Raw genomic sequence first — 8288 nt, forward strand, 5'->3', positions numbered from 1 at the left:
CCCCCCCTGCCACTCCGGGACCGTCCTCACGCCCACGTCACGTGGGGGGCTGGCCCGGGATCTGCTTCATCGCCCAGCTCCCTAATGGCCCTTGGGGAAGGAGGGTTAAGGCCTGTCTAGGAGCTTCCAGGAGCACCGAGGGAAGGCCTGGTTTCGTCCAATCCTCCCACACAAGACAGAGAGAGCCCAGCAGGGCCTGAGGTGTGCCCTGGTCCCGCAGAGGTCCTGTCTGCCACAGCCAGGCCACCCGCCCCCTGCCCTGCACGCCCCCACTTCAGGCACCCCACACCGGCAGCATATCCGGGTCCCATCGCCCGCACGCCCGGCACCAGGCCTGGCCCCGGTTAGTGCCCCCGCTGGCTGTGAGAATGCCCGGGCCCTCAGGGGCTGGCCTCCACCCACCCCCCACAGCTGCCCCACCCCCTGGAGATTCTGCCCTGTCCACTCAGGAACCTGTCTCAAAGGCCACCTCCTCCAAGCAGCCCTCCCCTGATGCCGGGACACCACCCCTAACCGGAGGTGGCTTCTCCCTCTCTCAGGGCCCCACCTGTGCACGAGGACTCAGGCCTCTCTGCTCTCCTGGAGGCCTGGCTCGGACACGGCGGGGGGCCCGGTGGATGTGTCTGCTGACCCTGCTCTGTGACGGGCTTGGGGCAGCTCCCCAGAGCGGCCACGTGCTCTTCAGGGGCAGCGCTGTGCCATGGGCTTCATGGTCATAATCGTTTAATTCTGCTCTCAGGATGAGTGGTGCCTTTTTATGGATGAGGAGACCGAGGCCCAGGGCTGTGACGCCATCTTCCCCCAGGGGTGTTGAGAGGCGGGGCTGGGACGAGACCTTGCGTGGACAGAGGCCAAACTTCCCCATAGTTCCCGTTCCCCAGCTCCCAAGCCGGATAAGACAGGCAGAGAGAGCTGTCCTGGTTTGTGGCCTCGGGTCCTTCACCTGTAAGTCCTGCGGGCCTTGCCTCACTCTCCATGAAGGCTGCCAAGGCCTTTGCTTCCCCAGCCTCCCTGCCCGGTTGCCCAGACTCTGAAAGCAGAGCCAGGAATGCCAAGAAAAGAGGATGAGTGTGGGATGGATTTGTGGGTCGGCAGAGGTGGCCCCGGTCGCGGGGCACAGGCAGGCCCGTGTTTGCAGTGACCGGACGCCGTGAGCCAGGGCTGGGGCCCTGGGGTGCCTGCTCTACCGCCTCCCCACGAACCCCTCGGACCCTGAGAAGCCCGAGAGCCCCTCTGTCTGCAGCCCTGCCCCACTCGAGGGCGGGCAGCCAGGCACAGCCAGGAGGGCCCTGAGAATCGCGCCTCAGAAGCCTCGATCCCACCTCGGGCAGGCACTTCTTAGAACTCACAGTTCTTTGGCAGATACGCTGAACTAGGCACTTTACAACCATGGTCACAAGTGTGACCTGCTCACGGTCTTTAAAGGGGCCTGACGACCGTGGGGAGAAGCTGTCTGCCAGGGACAGAGGCCGCTGTTTGCTTGCTCAGTCGTGTCCGACTCTTTGTGACCCCATGAACCGCAGCACGCCAGGCCTCTCTGTCCTTCACCATCTCCCGGACGTTCCCAAACTCAAGTCCATTGACTCGGTGATGCCATCCAACCATCTTATCTCTGTCGTCCCCTTCTCCTCCTGCCATCAATCTTTTCCAGCATCAGGGTCTTTTCCGATGAGTCAGCTCTTTGCATCAAGTGGAAGTACTGGAGTTTCATCGTCAACATCAGTCCTTCCAGTGAACACCCAGGACTGATCCCCTTTAGGATGGACTGGTTGGATCTCCTTGCAGTCCAAGGGACTCTCAAGAGTCTTCTCCGACACCACAGTTCAAAAGCATCAGTTCTTTGGCACTCAGCTTTCTTTATAGTCCAACTCTCACATCCATACATGACGCCTTGACTAGACGGACCTTTGTCAGCAAATAGATGTCTCTGCTTTTTTACATGCTGTTTAGGTCGGTCATAACTTCCCTTCCAAGGAGAAAGCGTCTTTGAATTTCATGGCTGCAGTCATCATCTGCAGTGATTTTGGAGCCTGAGTAAATAAAATCTGTCAATGATTCCACTTTTTCCCCTCCTGTTTACCATGAAGTGATGGGATCAGATGCCATGATCTTAGTTTTTTTAATATTGAGTTTTAAGAGGCAGAGGAGCCAGAATGAAAACCCATGATGGTCTGACTCCGAAGCCCCTAAAGCTCCCACCTGCTGTCCTGGCTTTAGAGTCGGAAATGACCTTTGGCATCCTCACGCTCCCACTCCCTGCCTCCACGCAGCATAGCCGACCTCTTCCTGGATGTCTCCTGTGATGGGAGGCTACCTCCAAACAGCTCTTGTCATTGTAGGAGCCCTGCTGTGGAGGGAACCCACCCAGGTCTGTGAAAGCCTTTCTGGGGGTGACTCTACCAACTCGTACTTTCAGAGCCTCCCAAGCCTGGGGCTGCACAAGCACTCTCGTGGTTAACCCAAAGAGGCGTGTTCACCTCAGATGTGGAGAAACTGAGACCCAGAGAGCTAAAGGGCTTGGCCTGAGGTTGCACAGCCAGTTCTGAACCCAAGACTGACCCCAAGCCCTTCCCCTCAACCCTCCCCCCACAGGCCCTCACCCCACTGCCACGCTGAGCAGCTTGGGGAGGGCCTTGGGCCAGCCCACAGGGTCTCTGCAGCCTCCTGTGATGGGGAAGCCACTGCAGACGCCCCGGAGCTGAGGCTGCTGGAGCCTGCCTCACCTGCACACCACTGCAGGCTCCCCTTGGCCCCAGGAGTCCCCCAGACACGCCAGGCTCTTCCCAGCTTTCAGCCTGCTCCCTTGAAGCCCCTGCCATGGGTCATGTCTCTTCCATGGAAGTGGAGGGGGGCTTCCTTGTGATCAGGGCCTGAGTTTGCTTAAACTGTGTGTTCAACAACCACGTGAGCTAGGGTTGTCAGACACAGCAAAGAAAAATGCAGGCGGTGCAGTTAAATTTGAATTTCAGATAAATGATGAGCAATTTTTTTTTTTCAGTATAACTATATCCCAGGTATGGCATGGGCTATCCTTAAACTAAAACAAACAAAACCTGTTCTGTGCAGTCACTGGGGGGCTATTTATTAAAAAAAAAATTTTTGTGGTTTATCTGAAATTTAAATTTGGCTCAGCACCCAGAATTTCATTCGGCAACCCTAATCAGAACACCTGCCTTGGGTGAGGACTCCCATCATTGAGCCTGAATGTCCTCTTTGTAACAGAACTAACAATGCCCACCTCCTCAAGTCAGGAGAAGGGAAGTGACGGTCAGGTGTGGGCAGAGTCCCGAACAGCAGGGCTGAGAGCAGAGGAAGGGAAGGGTGAAGGGTAGAGGGGCCGCTACCTGCGGGCGGGGACCCCGAGTCCACTCCTGAGGCAGCCGGGCCCTTTCAGCTGCCGGGAGCAGGAGGGGAGGAGGCCCGGTGTCCGCACGGGGTGAAGGACCCACCACTTCCGGAGCCAGCAGAGGCACGGAGTGCTGCCGTTGGGCTGCGTGCAGGCACCCTGCCTCCGCGGCTGGGACCCCGGCCCCTGAACGAGCAGGCGGCTGCCCCCGGGAGCACGGGGCCAGGCCGGGGCCTCCAGCTGGGAGCAGGGCCCACCCAATCACATCCGTGCCCAGACCGGATGGGGAACGGGACCAGGTGACCGAGTGGGGCTCAGGCGGACTACATGGCAGCAGACCCCACTTACAGGCCAGGCGGCCTTGGGCAGGCGAGCTCGCCTCTCTGAGCCTCAGGTGCCTCATCTGGGAGGCAGGAAGTACACAGGAGCCCAGGAGTCAGGCCTGGCACAGTGCAGGGGCTCAGTAAACAAGTGTTGTTGCTCAGTCGTGTCCAAGTCTTTGCGACCCCATGGACTGCAGCACGCCAGGGCTCCCTGTCCATCACCAACTCCCGGAGTTCACTCAAACTCACGTCCATTGAGTCAGTGATGCCATCCAACCATCTCATCCTCTGTCATCCCCTTCTCCTCCCGCCTTCAATCTTTCCCAGCATCAGGGTCTTCTCAAATCAGTCAGTTCTTCGCATGAGGTGGCCAAAGTACTGCAGTTTCAGCTTCAGCATCAGTCCTTCCAATGAATATTCAGGACTGATCTCATTTAGGATGGACCAGTTGGATCTCTGTGCAGTCCAAGGGACTCTCAAGAGCCTTCTCCAGTCCCCAAGTATCTAAGCCCGTTAACAGTTTGATGGGGGGCAAGCAGCCCCCCTTGGAGGCTGGGGCAGGCAAGGGGACAGCTGGAGCAGGGTTAACAAGGTCCTCCTGGGGCAGAAACAGCGGAGGGACCGGACAGAGTCTCAAGAACAGCCACTAGAGGACTTCCCTTGTGGTCCAGTGGTTAAGACTGTGCTTCCAAAAAAAAAAAAAAAAGACTGTGCTTCCAACACACGGGGTGTGGGTTCAATCCCTGGTTGGGGAACTGAGATCCCTGGCACCACGCAGGGTGGCCAAAAACCAAATAAAAACAGAGCAACTAGAGGGCCCAGTCTCCCCCGCCCTGGGCCCAGGGTGCCTACCCCAGGGACAGCACTTCCCCTGGGCCCCTCACTGATGCCCCCGTAAACCCTGGGGTGGACTCTGGCCCTGTCCAGCAGCCCCCGTCAGGCTCTCTCAGCAGCAGGGACTGCAGCTCTCCTGCCCAGGGCACCCCAGCAACCACCCTCTCCCCTGAGAGGCAGGAAGCGTGGGGCCTGCTTTGGATGCGGAGGCTTGTGGGCACACGTGGGCAGTGCTCAGCAGGCACCACCCTCCAACCGCCACCCTCTCCCTGGAGAGCTGCCCCCTTTATCCTCTCTTCAGAGTCGGCCAGACCGTGGAAAGCCTTCACACACCCGGGGTGACCGCCTAAGTGCCTGACTCTGTCGGCCCGGGATACGGGAGAGGACAAGGACTGAGGCTGCGGGCCTCGGGCAGGCCTCCATCCCGTGTGCCCCACTGTCCTGGCCGAGGGGCCAGAGGGCACCTTCCCAGCTCTGAAGCCAGCAGAGGGGCACAGCTAAGCGGCAGAGGGCTCCGGCCTGGCCCATGCCACCAGGTACAGCCCTGGGCTCTGGAGGGCAGGGGGGCGCCCACATGCTGAGCCCCAGGGGAAGAGCCCTGCCGGCACATGCCTTGCCGGGAGGTTCCAGGCTCGCGTGGGAGCAAAGGGGGCCAGCTGGCAGCACACAAGCCCGCGCCAGGCTCTGAGGTCACGATCGGGCGGCAGACAAGGACGGGCAGGAAGGGAGCAGCCGGGCAAGGACCGCGAGCTGCAGAGACACAAGTGACCTGGAGCAGACAGTGATCACTGAAGCACGGGGCTGGCATGAGGGCAGATGGCACGTGCATGGCCACACGCGTGCTGCTGAGCACCTGTCCTGGCGGCCAGGATGGTGGAGGGTTGGGTGGAGGGGCGGCAGGAGCCAGGCCACGTGGGGTCAGGGAGGAGTCAGGCTGAGGGCTGCAGGCAGAGGGACAGCAGAGGCCAGAGCCAGGCTGCAACTCAAAGCCAGACGGCAGAAGCAATCTCCCTTTCTGGCTGGCCCCAGTCCCCCCGGGCCCGCCCGGCCAAAGCAGCAGGACGCACCCGGGGCCAGGCTCCACCGGGGTTCGCTGCAAGACCAGCAGGACAGCTGTGACAACTCGGCGGGTCAGCGGGGAGCTGCACTGACCCGCCGCCCCGTGTCCACCGCCCCCGTGCTCACGGGGGTCTCAGCTCCACCACTCGGATGGTCGGCATGGCCCTGGGCCCTCAGCATCCTGCACGGCACCCCGCACCAAGGGGACAGTCCAGACCGGAGGGCACATGGGCAAGCGAGGCAGACACGGGCTTGGAGTCCCACCCCCGCCTGCCCCGATTCCCAGCAGGCAGACCACTTCCTGGCCATCTCCTCACCTGGGAGTGGGAAGAGGTGGATTGCCTGCCCCCACCCGTGAGGCTGACGCGGGAACGCCAATGGGAAGAGTCCCGGCGTCTCGGCCAATGGAACCGAGGGTGGGGGCAGACAGAGGGGCCTCGTGGCAGGGGGCACCTGACCCCCATACGGCCCCCCACAGAGCAGAGCACTGAACTCGGAAGGCCGGGGGCCAGGAAAGACGCAACCTGGCTGAGGAGCCCTGAGGCCTTAGCCGTTCGCTCTAGAAGAAGGGGCTGACACCCCGTCTCAGGCTTTATTGCTGAAGGTGGACTCCAGGGCCTTAAACACTGCAGCCATCAGGCAGGGCCAGCCTGGGGTCCTCTGACCCCCTCACTGGGGTCTCCTGTTGAGAAAGACAAGGACCCACGAAGCAGTCAGCCCAGAAAACGGCTCAGGACGGGAGGGGACCAGCTCCTCCGGTACCTCACGTCCTTCGCTGCCCTTGAGAGACACAGGCTGGGGGAGCCGAGGTCTCACCCTCGGCCAGTCTCCACCCCGGCCCAAGCTCCGCCAGGGGCCCCACCTGGGACCCGTCACAGACCAGGACGGCCTCTGTGCCAGCCAGCCATCTGTGACTGAGGCGGCCGCTGGAAAGCACCCTGGGAAGAAACCAGGAAAAGCTGTGACCATCAAACAAGGGGCTCGATGCCAACTGATGGCCTGGGCCAAGGTTCTGAGGCCTTTGCAAGAAGTGAAAAAATAAAGGGCAGAGAAAAAGAAACGAACATCTCATCAAGAGCTCTGGGGACCCCGGCTCTGCCGGCCCAAGGAACCAAGCCATGGCTGAGCTCCTGAAGGTGCTCTGTCAGCCTGTGGCCCTGAGGCATGGCCACGTGCACGGCTCAGCCTCCGATGGTGCCCGGCGCACAGGTCCAGTCTGTCTGTTCACCCCGCACCCTCCCCCGCGCTCCCGGGGGCGTGCTGGCCCAGATGTGGCTGCTCCAGCTCACTCCCTGCTAGGAGGTTATGTAAGAGCAGCTCCGCATAGCAGTGTGGACCCGGGAGGCCTCTCGGGACAGACCAGGGAGCAGGAGACGATGGACCTGCCAGAGGGAACGAAATCGCTGTGCTCGGGGTGAGAAGCGAGTGTTCTCAAGTGACCAAGGCCCGTCACCCACCTCCAAAGCCCGACGTATGTGGACCCCACCTGAGACGCGGAGTCTGTTAAAGCCAAAGTTCCACAGACTGCAGATGAGTTCATCAGTGACAAGGACAGGCATTTCCTTACTACAGGGCAGCAAGTAAGCTGACGTGAACCGGGCAACCAGCCTACCCCGTGGAGACCGACACTGCATTTCAGGCGGGGAGAGTGTGGAGACTCCAGGGGGCAGAGCTGAGATGTGAATGAAGGGGCGGGTGCCCAGGGCCAAGCTGACACCGTTCCCACCCCCGGGCCCCCCCCGTGCACTCAGCACACACTCGTGCCCACCTGCCAGGGCCTCCAGCCCGGCTCTTGCAACAAATCGCCTTTGTCTCCCTGGGGACACTCACGCCTGCCTGTGGTGTGTGGTCGGGGGCTCGGGCGGGGGCCGAAGTCCTGGCTCTGGGAGTCCTCTGAAGACGCCTAGGTAAGCCTTCTGTCCCAAACAGTCTGGCCTGAGCGGGGAGCCACACAAAGCGGACATCGAGCCCGGGGAGGCAGGAGGCAGAGCGGCCCACAGGGAGCTGAAGGAGGCAGCCACTGCAAGCCCTCCCTCCCCGCAAGCCCGCGGTCACACTGGCCTTGCTCTGCGATCTGGGGAGAAGCTCACAGGAGCGCTGCTGCCTCGAGAGAGCGCTGCTGCCCACCGACGTGGGGAAGCAGGGCTCCCAGCCCCCGGAGGCAACTGCCACAGCGGTTCAGGACACGGCCTCAGAGGCACAGGCGTCCGCTGCAGCAGCAACCGGCTGGGGGCTTTAAGCGAGTGACGTGGGCTCACAGCGCCCTCCTGCAGGGCTGCTAGAAAAGACTAGAAATACACACACACACACACACACAGACACACACGGGCTGCTAGAAAAGACTAGAAATACACACACACAGACACACACAGACACACACACAGACACACACGGGCTGCTAGAAAAGACTAGAAATACACACACACACACACACACAGACACACACACAGACACACATGGGCTGCTAGAAAAGACTAGAAATACACACAGACACACACAGACACACACACAGACACACACACAGACACACAGACACACACACACACACACACACACAGACACACACACACAGACACACAGACAGACACACAGACACACAGACACACACACACAGACACACACACACAGACACACACACACAGACACACACAGACACAGACACACACACACACAGATACACACACACACAACACACAGACACACACACACACACACGACACACACAC

This window comes from Bison bison, unplaced genomic scaffold (assembly GCF_000754665.1).
Source record: "Bison bison bison isolate TAMUID 2011002044 unplaced genomic scaffold, Bison_UMD1.0 scf7180017864516, whole genome shotgun sequence".
Taxonomy (NCBI): Eukaryota; Metazoa; Chordata; class Mammalia; order Artiodactyla; family Bovidae; genus Bison; species Bison bison.